Source organism: Solanum dulcamara, chromosome 12 (assembly GCF_947179165.1).
Source record: "Solanum dulcamara chromosome 12, daSolDulc1.2, whole genome shotgun sequence".
NCBI classification, from domain to species: Eukaryota; Viridiplantae; Streptophyta; class Magnoliopsida; order Solanales; family Solanaceae; genus Solanum; species Solanum dulcamara.
The window spans coordinates 19575701-19589401 of NC_077248.1; positions in this window are offsets into that span (position 1 = coordinate 19575701).

The following is a 13701-nucleotide window of genomic DNA, read 5'->3' on the forward strand; positions in this document are numbered from 1 at the left end:
TGTCTTAGCTGAGAGAGTCTATAGAGATTGCACTGTGTCAATTCATCATAGGGATACCTTAGCTGGCTTAGTTGAGTTGGACATGGTTGATTTTGATGTGATCCTTAGCATAGACTAGCTTTATATCTGTTATGCCTCAGTTGACTGTAGGAATCAGATCGTTAAGTTCAAATTCTCGAATGAGACTGTCATAGAGTGGAAGGAGAGTCCTGTTGGTAAGTTTATTTCCTACCTTAGGGCCAGGAAGCTAATCTTAAATTGGTGCATTTAGCACCTTGTCCGAGTGAAAGATGACAATATTGAGTCTCCATCCCTTGAGTCGGTTCCGATTGTCAATGAGTTTCCTGACGTCTTTCCCAAAGATATGCCTAGAGTCCCTCCCGACAAAGAGATCGACTTTGGGGTTGATGTTCTTTCTAATGCCCAGCCTATCTCAATCCCTTCCTATAGAATGGCTCCGACTGAGTTGAAGGAGTTGAAGGAGTAGTTGAAGGACTTGTTAGATAAAGGATTCATTAGGCTGAGTGTCTCACCATGGGGCACTCCCGTCCTATTTGTGCGGAAGAAAGATGGGTCCTTTAGAATGTGTATTGATTACAGGCAGCTGAACAAGGTCACCATAAAGAACAAATACCCTCTCCCAAGAATAGATGATTTATTTGATCAACTTCAGGGTGCCACTTGTTTCTCAAAAATAGACCTAAGATTGGGCTACCATCAGTTGAAGGTGAGGGAGTGCGATATTCCAAAGATAACATTTCAGAACCGTTATGACCACTTTGAATTTTTGGTCATGTCCTTTGGATTGACTAATGCCCCCACAACTTTTATGGATCTCATGAACCGAGTATTTAAACCATATCTTGATATGTTTGTGATTATTTTCATAGATGATATTTTGGTTTATTTCAAGAATAAGGAGGAGCACGCCCATCATCTTAGGGTTATCTTGCAAACTCTGAAGGACCAGGTATTATATGCAAAGTTCTCCAAATGTGAATTCTAGCTTGCATCAATGGCTTTCCTAGGCCACAATATATCTGGAGATGGTATTCAGGTTGATGCTCAGAAAATTAAGGCTGTGAAGAATTAGCCCAGACCCACATCCCCGACAGAGGTGAGAAGCTTCTTGGGTTTGGCCGGCTATTATCGAAGGTTTGTAGAGGGATTCTCATCTATATCATCACCATTGACTAAGCTGACCCAGAAGAAGGCTAAGTTCCAATGGTCTGAAGCTTGTGAGGAGAGTTTCCAGAAATTGAAGACCAATCTAACCACTGCTCCTGTCTTGACTTTGCCTGATGGAACAGAGGGCTTTGTGATCTATTATGATACATTTAGAATTGGGTTGGGCTGTGTGCTGATGCAGAGGGGAAAGGTGATAGCCTATGCTTCAAGACAGCTTAAGGTTCATGAGAAGAACTACCCAACTCATGACCTTGAGCTGGTAGCTATGGTGTTCACGCTTAAAATTTGGTGCCACTACTTGTATGGAGTGCATGTTGATGTGTTCACCGATCACAAGAGCTTACAATACGTCTTCAGCCAGAAGGAACTCAACCCGAGGCAAAGGAGGTGGCTCAAACTACTTAAATATTATGATATAAGCATCCTCTAGTACCCAGGTAAAGCTAATGCTGTTGCTGATGCTCTTAGCAGGTTGTCTATGGGTAGCACTACCCATGTGGAGGAGGGAAGGAGAAAATTGGCGAAGTAGGTACATAGATTAGCCCGATTGGGAGTTCGTCTTGAAGAGAACGATGAAGGTGTGGTTAATGTTCAGGATGGGGCTGCATCCTCACTCGTGACGGAGGTAAAATAAAAGCAAGACCAAGATCCCGTCCTTCTCCGATTGAAGGAATTTATTCACAAGCAAGAGGTAATGGTTTTTACCAAAAGGGGAGATGGTGTGTTGAGGTACCAAACTAGACTGTGTGTACCTGATGTCGATGATGTTTGAGAGAGGATTATGGCCGAAGCACATAGTTCTAGATACTCTATTCATCCGGGCTCTACAAAAGTGTACCATGACTTGAGGGAAATCTATTAGTGGAGTGGGATGAAGAGGGATATTGCGGAATTTGTCTCCAAGTGCCCGAATTGCCAACAGGTGAAGGTTGAGCATCAACGACTGTGTGGCTTAGCTCAAAATATAGAAATTCCATAATGGAAGTAGGAGATGATCAACATGGACTTTATTACGGGTTTGTCGAGATCCCGAAAACAATATGATTTGATTTGGGTGATTATAGGATAGAATGACGAAATTAGCTTACTTCTTGGCAGTTAAGACTACAGACACCGCAGAGGATTATGCAAAATTATATATACAGGAGATCGTCAGATTGCATGGGGTTCCTTTGTCTATCATCTCAGATAGAGGAGCTCAATTCACTTCCCAATTTTAGAAATCCTTTTAGAAGGGATTAGGGAGGAGGTATAGATCGCCAATTGGATGGTTTGAGGTTGGTGAAGTTGAGTTGATTGGGCCCGATTTTGTTCACCAAGCCATGGACAAGGTGAGAGTCATTCAAGACAGGCTAAAGATAGCCCAAAGCTGCCAAAAATCTTACACCGACGTGAGAAGGAGAAACTTAGAGTTTGAGGTGGGTGATTGGGTATACTCGAAAGTGTCACCCATGAAGGGCGTCATGAGTTTTGGGAGGAAGGGGAAGCTTAGTCCTCGATATATTGGTCCTTACCAGGTTTCGAGGCGGATTGGGAGTGTTGCCTATGAGTTAGAGTTACCCTCGGAGCTAGCCTCTATTCATGTGGTATTCCACGTTTCGATGTTGAAAAAATGCTTAGGCGATCCCTCGTTGGTAGTCCCCATTGATAGTATTGGAGTTAAGGATAGCTTATCCTATGAAGAGGTTCCGGTCCAAATTCTTGATCGCCAAATCCGCAAATTGAGGAACAAAGAGATTGCCTCAGTTAAAGTCTTGTGGAGAAATCAATTTTTTGAGGAAGCCACATGGGAAGCGGAGGAAGACATGAAATCTAAATATCCATATCTATTCGTGCCTACCGACGAGAATGTTGAAGGTAATGTCCATTTCCTTAACTTAAATTTGTTTGCGCATTATGAGTTTGATTGGTAATTTGTTTGAGAATTTAATTGGCTGAATGACTGAATTCTGATTGTGATTTGTACCCCGAGTCCATTCTTGGTTACTCATTATTCGAGGATGAATGATCCCAAAAGGGAGATAATGTAACACCCCTAAAAAATTTTCCCTAAGATTTGGACCCTTCTTGTATACGGATAGGGTCGAACTCGAGTATTGTAAAGTATATGCATGAGTTAAGATGAGTCCCTGAGAAATTAAGTGGTGTTATAGGCGATGTGGGGTCACAAAGGACACCTAGGACCAAGCTAAGTCCCAAAGATTTATCGTGACTAAGCTTTAGGATGAGTTCGTATAAAAGGTCGACTTCTAACGACCCAACCTTTTGAAAGATGACAATCAGGGTAGCCCACGACCTATTGAATTAAAGGTCATCGAGTCTTCTTTCCAACGCCACCAAGAATGTAATTTTTGGAGTTCGGAGTTAAAAGATACGATGATCTCAAGAGGAACTAACACGGCAGGAATTTCAGGCCTGGGGTGCAAGTGCTGGAAATCTGGGCTTGGATCCGCAGTGGCGTGACGCGCCACTATCGTGCTAGGAACAAGCCTTAGTAGTTTGGCCCCTGGCGCGGTGCGCCACTATCAGGTGTGCAAAGTTTTCAAGCCTATTTTCCAGAACCCAGAAAATATGGCCTTGGCGCTGTAAGGGCGCGACGCGCCACTATCGTGCCAAGAACATACCTTAGTAGTTCAGTCCTTGGCATGGCACGCCACTAATGGATTTGCAGGTTTTAGGCCTAATCGACCTGGCGCTGCAATGGCGCGACGCGCCACTATCGCGCCAGAAGCATTTTCATCCTATTTTTCAGAATTTTGGAAAAAGGGCAATTTGGGAATTGTCCCAAATTATATATGTATTAGCCTTAGCACATTTTGGGACCATTTTCAATCCCTCACTCTCTCTCTAAAAATCCTTAGAAATCCCTCTCTCTTCTTTTTCTTCTTCTTCTTCTCCATTTCCAATAAGAGATTGTTCCAAGAGCTTTAAGACTTCAAGCTTTCCATTGAAGACCCAACAATAAGGTTTCTTCAAGAATCTATTCTAAGGTATGTAAGGCTACTCAAAGCATGGGTTGAGTCCACCCATGTGCCCTACTCTTCTTTGAGGTTAGATATCCATGAGAATGGAGTTTCTGGATATGGTTCATGTTTAAATGATTCTTTCCTACTATCAATTTGATTCTTATTGTGTTGAAGTTGTTGAGCTAAGAATTTCTAAACCTTCACGTTAGCATGAGTTGATGGAGATGGTTTGTTAATATGCTTTGTTGATTTCCTTAACCATGTGATTATGTGGAATGTGTCAATTTCCTTAAATGTGTTATTCCTCTTGAATTGTTGGTTTAAAACCTTAGAGTTGTGATGAGTCCTAATGAGGTGATAAATGAGGAGAGGATTGGTTTATTATGTTTGTGGGATTGTTATGAATGCTTCTTAAAGTAGGCTTGATTGAGTTGATTGGAGGATAGAATTGACGAGTGGACAAGGTCCTAAATGAGACTTGCCATTATGACTTGATTGAGTTGAAATGAGAATAGAGTTGATGAGTTGGCAAAGTCCTAAATGAAACTAGCCATGAGGGCTTGTTTGAGATGATTGGAGGGAGTCTTATGAGCATGGATTCATGGGAGGAGTATCGAGCACCAAAGCGGGTAAGAGTATAGTCCATACTTGAACCCCAGAAACTACACTGCCAACTTAGGTAGGGATGGAACCATTAAAGTCGGATGCTTCCCGTGGGATCGAACTGTTAAAGTAGGATGTTTCCCCTTTTATTATTCTGAAATAATAGGACTTGACTAATCGATGGAATCCATGATTAAAGAGGCGTTTATGCCCTGGCAAGGTATGGATGGACGTGGCAACAACATCTGATTGTTGTACTATCGCTGGCTCATAAGTGATGGTTGTCGCATAAGAGAAACTCCCATTTAGGTCTTGATAGTGCTCCGAGTAATTTGAGTTGAGTGGCATGTGAATTGGTCCCATCTAAACCATTTCGTGTTAGACTTAGGACACTTGAGTGAGTTGTCACTTCTTTATGAGTTGAGATTTCCGAGTTAGTTGATCCTTTTCTGATGTTGTTTTATTCAGTCATTTTACATACTCGTAAATTCCACGTACTGACGCCATTTGGCCTGCATCGTTTCATGATGCAGAGATAGGTACTAGAGATCATTAATCGGCGCACCGTTGAAGATCTTCACATTTCCAGCTACTTGGTGAGTCCTCTTAGTTTCCGGAGGATGTTGAGCTCCCTGTATAGTTTTGTATTGTTTCCTGTATTTTGATTGTTGGTAGCCATGGGCTTGTCATTGGCACCTCCTAGATTTTGATAGAGGCTTCATAGACTAGAGAGTGGGGAGGCTGGACTGTTATTTTGAGGAGTCTTAATATATTTGTTTTGCTGAGTTGATAGTGTTTGGACTTCGCGCCCCCCCTTAATGTGAATAGTGTGATCAGGATTGAATCCTCCATTGAGTGAATGTAATTGAATGATAGTGTGACTGAATCAGGTGGTTTGTTTGAAGGCCAGAAATGGCTTTCGAGTGCCGGTCATGTCTAGGGTACCCTCTAGGGTGTGACATAACTGTTAAGGAGTACAGCCTGAAGTTCATCCAGCTGTCTAGGTATGCTCTAGATATGATCCCAGATGTGAGGTCAAAGATGAGGAAATTTGTCTCCGGTTTAGGAAGATATGTGAAGAAGGAGTGCAAAGCGGCATTATTAATCTCCGATATGGATATTTCAAGATTAATGGTGTACACTCAATAGGTGGAGGGGGAGAAGAGAAAAGACAGAGAGGAGCATCTGAGCAAGAAGGCAAGATCAAATGGGCAAGAGAATGAACAGAAGAAAATCAAGGGCAACAGGTCCTTCTTCCAGAAGAGGCCTTCCAACTATGCCTCATCTACCTCCAGTGCACCTATGCCGCAGAACAAGTATGATCGGCAGGGACAGAGTCGCCAGAATTTTAGACCCCAGGGTTCTCAATCCTAGGCTAGCATGGGTCAAGGTTTGCAAGGGAAGCCACCATGCGTCAAGTATGGTAAGCTCCACCTGGGAGAGTGTAGAGCAGAAAGGGTCGGTTGTTATAAATGCAGCCAAATAGACCATTCTCAGAAAGAGTGTCCAGCATGGGGGAACAGAGCCCACTATTCTACCACCGCACCACCCTCTAGAGGTAATTAGAAGGGCACTACTTCAAGTACGAGCGGAGGTACAAATCATCTATATACCATGGGTAGTCATCAAGATCAGGAGAACTCTCAAATGTCATGACGGGTATGATTCGAGTCCTTTTTCTTTACTGTTATATTTTGATGGATTCGGGGCCACACTATCATTTGTGACTCCTTACGTGGCAAGTAAGTTTGATAAAATCCCTGAGTGTCTCCTTGAACCTTTCAGTGTAGCTACTCCTGTTAGTGATTCTGTCTTAGCTGAGAGAGTCTATAGAGATTGCACTGTGTCAATTCATCACAGGGATACCTTGGCTAACTTAGTTGAGTTGGAAATGGTTGATTTCGATATGATCCTTGGCATGGACTGGCTTTATGTCTGTTATGCCTTTATGGATTGTAGGACTCGGATTGTTAAGTTCAAATTCCTGAACAAGGCTATCATAGAGTGAAATGGGAGTCCTGTCATGGCTAAAGGTAAGTTTATTTCCTATCTTAGGGCCAGGAAGCTAATCTTAAAAGGGTGTGTTTATCACCTTGTCCGAGTGAAAGACGGCAGTATTGAGTCTCCACCTCTTGAGTCAGTTCCGATTGTCAATGAGTTTCCTAATGTCTTTCCTGAAGATCTGCCTGGAGTCCCTCCTGATAGGGAGATCGACTTTGGGATTGATGTCCTTCCTGATACCCAGCCTATCTCAATCCCTCCATATAGAATGGCTCCGGCTGAGTTGAAAGAACGGTTGAAAGACTTGTTAGATAAGGGATTCATTAGGCCGAGTGTCTCACCATGGGGTGCTCTGGTCCTATTTGTGTGAAAGAAAGATGGGTCCCTTAGAATGTGTATTGACTATAGGCAGCTGAACAAGGTCACCATAAAGAACAAATACCCTCTCCCCAGAATAGATGACTTATTTGATCAACTTTAGGGTGCCACTTGTTTCTCAAAGATAGACCTAAGATCGGGCTACCATCAGTTGAAGGTGAGGGAGTGTGATATCCCAAAGACAGCTTTTTAGACCCGCTATGGCCACTTTGAGTTCTTGGTGATGTCCTTTGGGTTGACTAATGCCCCCGCAGCTTTTATGGATCTCATGAACTGAGTATTTAAATCATATCTTGATATGTTTGTGATTTTTTCATAGATGATATTTTGGTTTACTCCAAGAATGAGGAGGAGCACGCCCATCATCTTAGAGTCGTCTTGTAAATTTTGAAGGACCAGGTATTGTATGCAAAGTTCTCAAAATGTGAATTTTGGCTTACATCAGTGGCTTTTCTAGGCCATATTGTATCTAGAGATGGTATTCAGGTTGATGCTCAGAAGATTAAGGCAGTGAAAAATTGGCCCAGTCCCATGTCCCCGACTGAGATAAGAAGCTTCTTGGGTTTGGCCGGCTATTATCGAAGGTTTGTAGAGGGATTCTCATCCATATCATCGCCATTGACCAAGCTGACCCAAAAGAAGGCTAAGTTCCAATGGTCCGATGCTTGTGAGGAGGGTTTCCAGAAATTGAAGACCAAGCTAACCACTGCTCCTATTCTAACTTTCCCTGATGGAACAGAGGGTTTTGTGATCTATTGTGATGCATCTAGAGTCGGTTTGGGCTGTGTGTTGATGCAGAGGGGGAGGGTGATAGCCTATGCTTCAAGACAGCTTAAGGTTCACGAGAGGAATTACCCAACTCATGACCTTGAACTGGCAACTGTGGTATTTGCCCTTAAGATTTGGTGCCACTACTTGTATGGGGTGCATGTTGAGGTGTTCACCGATCATAAGAGTTTACAATACATCTTCAGCCAGAAGGAACTAAACCTGAGATAAATGAGATGGCTCGAACTACTCAAAGACTATGATATAAGCATCCTCTACCATCCAGGTACAACTAACGTTGTTGCTGATGCTCTTAGCAGGCTGTCTATGGGTAGAACTGCCCATATGGAGGAGGGAAAGAAAGAATTGGCTAGAGAGGTGCACAGATTAGCCCGATTGGGAGTTCGTCTTGAAGAGAACAATAAAGTTGGAGTTAATGTTTAGGATGGGGCTGCATCCTCACTCGTGGCAGAGGTAAAAGAAAAGCAAGACCGAGATCCCGTCCTTCTCCAGTTGAAGGAAGTTGTTCAAAAACAGGAGGTGATGGTTTTTACCAAAGGGGGAGATAGTGTGTTGAGGTACCAAAATAGATTATGTGTACCAAATGTCGATGATGTTCGAGAAAGGATTATGGCCGAAGTGTATAGTTCCAGATACTCTATTCATCCTGGCTCTACAAAAATGTATCATGACTTGAGGGAAATCTATTGGTGGAGTGGGATGAAGAGAAATATTGCGGAATTCGTTTCCAAGTGCCCGAATTGCCAACAGGTGAAAGTTGAGCATCAAAGACTATGTGGTTTGGCTCAAAATATAGAAATCCCAGAATGGAAGTGGGAGAGTATTAATATGGACTTTATCACAGATCCGCCGAAGTCCCGGAAGTAACATGATTCGATTTGGGTGATTGTGGATAGAATGACAAAATTAGCTCACTTCTTGGCAGTTAAGACTACTGACATCGCAGAAGATTTTGCAAAGTTATATATTCAGGAGATCATCAGATTGCATAGGGTTCCCTTGTCTATCATTTCAGATAGAGGAGCTCAATTTACCTTCCAATTCTGGAGATCCTTTCAGAAGGGACTGGGTTCAAAAGTGAACCTTAGTAAGACCTTTCATCCCCAGACGGATGGCCAAGCGGAGCTTACCATCCAGACGTTGGAAGATATGTTGAGAGATTGTGTGCTTGACTTCAAAGGAAATTGGGATGATCACTTATCTCTTATAGAGTTTGCATATAATAATAGCTATCATGCAAGCATTCAAATGGCTCCTTATGAAGCTTTGTATGGGAGAAGGTGTAGATCACCCATTGGTGGTTTGAAGTCGGTGAAGTTGAGTTGATTGGGCCTGATTTTGTTCACCAAGCCATGGATAAGGTGAGAGTTATTCAAGATAGGCTAAAAACAGCCCAAAGCCGCCAAAAATCTTACACCGATGTGAGGAGGAGAGACTTAGAGTTTAAGGTGGGTGATTGGGTATACTTGAAAGTGTCACCCATGAAGGGCGTCATGAGGTTTGGAAGGAAGGGGAAGCTTAGTCCTCGATATATATTGGTCCATACAAGATTGCGAGGCAGATTGGGAGTGTTGCCTATGAGTTGGAGTTACCCTCGGAGCTAGCCTCTATTCATCCGATATTTCACATTTCGATGTTGAAGAAGTGCTTAGGCGATCCCTCATTGGTAGTCCCCATTGATAGTATTAGAGTTAAGGATAGCCTATCCTATGAAGAGGTTTCGGTCCAAATTCTTGATCGCCAAATTCGTAAATTGAGGAACAAAGAGATCGCCTCAGTCAAAGTCCTATGGAGATATTAATTTGTTGAGGAAGCCACTTGGAAATCGGAGGAAGATATGAAGTCTAAATATCCCCATCTATTCGTGCCTACCGATGAGAACGTTGGAGGTAATGCCTACTTTCTTGACTTGAATTCATTTGTGCATTTTGAGTTTGGATAGTAAGTTAATTGAGAATTTGATTGGTGGATTGGCTGAATTCTGATTGTGATTTGTACCCCGATTTCCAATCTTGGTTTACTAATCATTCGAGGACGAATGATCCCAAGGGGGAGATATTGTAATACCCCCCAAAATCTTTCCCTAAAATTCAGACCTTTCTTGTATTTATGTTGGGTCGAACTCTATTATTGTGAAGTATATGCATGAATTAAGATGAGTCCCTGAGAAATTGAAAAGTGTTAGAGGTGATGTGGGGTCACAAAGGACCCCTAGAACCAAGCTAATCTAAAAGATTCATCGTGGCTAAGTTTTAGGATGAGTTCGTATAAGGGGTCGACTTCTAATGACCCTATATTTTAAAAGACGACAATCTGGGTGGCCCACAACTTATTAAATTAAAGTTTGTCGAATCTTCTTTCCAATGACACCAAGAATGTAATTTTTGGAGTTTGGAGTCAAAATATATGGCGATCCTAAGGCGAACTAGCATGGCAGGAATTTCAGGCCTGGGTTGCAACTGCTGGAAATCTGGGCTTGGCACCGCAGTGGCGCGATGCGCCACTATCATGCCAGGAACAAGCCTCAGTAGTTTGGCCCCTAGCGCGGTGCGCCACTACGAGATGTGCAGGGTTTCCAAGCCTATTTTCTAGAACCCAGAAAACTTAGGCTTGGCACTGTAAGGGCGCAACGCACCACTATCGTGCCAGGAACAAGCCTCAGTAGTTTGGTCCTTAGCGCGACGTGCCACTAACAGATGTGCTGGTTTTTAGCCTATTCAACTTGGCGCTGCAATGGCGCAATGCGCCACTATCGCGCCAAGGGTGTTTTTCGCCTATTTTCCAGATTTTTGGAGAAAGGGCAGTTTGGGAATTTTCCCAAATTATATATACACAAGACTTGAACATTTTTGGATCATATTTACAGCCTCTCTCTCTCTAAAATCCTTAGAAATCCCTCTCTTCTTCTTCAATCCTTCTCAAACAAAGATTTCATTCAAGAGCTTCAAGAAATTCAAGTTTCCCATTAAAGACCCAACATCAAGGTTTTCTTCAAGTCTTCACTAAGGTATGTAAGGCTACTCAAAACATGGGTTGATTCTACCCATGTGCCGTACACTTTCTTTGAGGTTAAATGTTCATAAGAATGGAGTCTCTTGATAGGCCTATGTCCAAATGAGTCTTGTTATCCATTAATCTGATTCTTGTTATGTTGATGTTGTTGAAACAAGAAATTTCTAGAAAGAACCTTCATGTGAGTATGAGTTGATGAAGATGAGTTGTTAAACATGTTTTATTGATTTTCTTAACTATGTGGATTATGACAAAAATGCTAATTCTCTTAACTATGTTGTTCATTTTAAATTATTGGTCTAAAACTTTGGAGTTGTGATGAGTTCCAAAGATGTGTTAAATGAATAGAGAAATGGTTGGATATGTTTTATGATGACATAAGTGTATATTTAACCTACTTTTGAAAGATATGATTGAGATTGATCGTATAGTATGATTGGGAGAGGTTTGATTGTGATAGAGTTGATGAGTTGACAAGGTTGTAAATGAAACTTATCGATATGATTTGATTGAGTTGATTGGATGGAGTTTTATGAGCATTGAGTCTTGGGAGGAGTATCGAGCACCGAGTTGGGTAAGAGCATAGTCCATACTCGAACTCAATAACTACGTCACCAAATGTAGGAGGGGATTGAACCGTTAAAGTTGGATGCTTCCCCAAATTTATTGTCCTGACATTATAGGACTTGGTTGGATTGGATCCATGATTTGTTGATTCGTTCATACCCTGACAAAGTATGAACGGACGCGGCAACAACATCGGTTTGTTGTACTATCACTAGCTCATAAGTGATGGTTGTCGGATAAGAGAAACTCCCATATAGGTCTTGATAGCACTCTGAGTCAGATTGAGTTGAATTGTATGTGCTTGGTCCTTTCTAAATCATATTCATGTTTAGACTTAGGACACTTGATTGAGTTGTCATTTCCCTTGAGTTGAGATTCCGAGTTGATTTTATTCGGTCCTTTCTGACGTTGTTTCATTCGGCCATTTTACATACTTGTACATTCCATGTACTGATGCCATTTGGCCTGCATCGTTTCATGATGCAGAGACATGTACTAGAGATCATTAACTGGTGCACCGTTGAAGATCCACAAGCTCCCAACTAGTTGGTGAGTCCTTCTAGTTTTTGGAGGATGCTGAGTTTCCTATATAGTTTCGTGTTGTTTCCTTTATTTTATTTTTCTGATTATTGGTAGCCACGGGCTTGTCATTGGCACCTCCTAGATTGTTGATAGAGGCTTCATAGACTAGAGTGTGGGAATGTTGGATTGTTCTTTTGAGTAGCTATATTAAAGCTCTTTATTGATTTGATAGTTGTTTGGCCTTCGGCCCCAAATTATGAATAATATTCCTGTGATTGAGTCTTCCGCAGAGAGAATGTGAAGGAACGAAAGTGTGACTAGACTAGGTGGTCCGCTTGGAGGCCAGAGATGGCTTTCGAGTGCCGGCCACACCTAGGGTACCCTCCCGGGGCGTGACAGTCGTGTTGGTCCAAATATTGCATTTATTTAAAGAAATTCATTTTATATGTGAAGAAGAAATGATAGAAAGATCAGTTGGATTTGAAGTCTTAAAGTTCCTTTAGGGCTGATTTCAAGTTCTCCATTGAAGAACTCCAAGCTTTGAATCCCACTCCTCCATTTCAACTATTTGATATGTTACTTGACTTTTAAAGTTTCAAGTTTGTATATATTCATGTTTAAAGAATGATTCCATGCTCTATTGATTTCCCAAACCCCTTATGCTAGATATTTTCCATTTTTGCTAATGAAAATAGGGGTAATGTTCTTCAAAATTGTAGATCTTGGGTTGAATGTTTTATTTGTGAAAAATGCATGTTGTAAATCTTGTTTGAGTGATTGAAACTTTAGTTGGGGGTTGAAGTTTGAGAAATCCATTTGAGTTTACGTAGTGCATGAATTGATCCTATGATGGATTGGGTGACGTCATTCCTAAGGGTAAATTCATCATTATGTGAAATCTTCATTATTTGGCTGAAATTTCATGAAATGAGCTTCCATATTTGTTGTGAGAGTATTTTGAACTGATTTTATCTTGTGATGAGGTTGCTTATTGTGAATGAGAGGAGTAATTTGTATGAGAATGTTCTTGTGTTGCTTGATGGTTTTTGATGATAGACGAGGTAACGTCATTCTTAAGGAAAATCGTTAAGTAAATTTAAGATTACTTTGTGAATCTTTCGGGGAAGTATGAGTACCTGTTAGATGAATTTGTTGATTGTTTGGTTAAAAGAAGGGACCTTCTTGGTCGAAGTAGTCACTTCTTAGCATGGGCATTGTGTAACACGCTAAACATTTCTTAGCTAAGACCCAAATAATTCTTCGTATGCGTATAAAGTTGTATCAAGTTATTCTTAATTTTGCATAGGTTATAAGATCAAATACTAAACGTGGAAAGTGATTTGATGTGAATTAGGTCATAAGGGACCTCAACTCAAGCACTAAGTTGAGTCAAAAACTTCCTTACCAATTGAATTTCGGTATAAGATTTTATTTATATCAACTTCATATGAACATACCTCTCAAAAGATGAAGATATAAATAGCCCATGACCTACCGAATTGGAGATTTATGAGTCTTCTTTCCAATGCCACCAATTTTACGTCAATTTAACTCCGAAGTAAAAAGTTATGACCATTTTACTACAAATACCTCAATCTGAGAATTATGTTCCCAGTTTCCACGAACTGGAAACTACCGGCCGTGAAACCATTTATGGGTCGTGGTTTCAGCATGT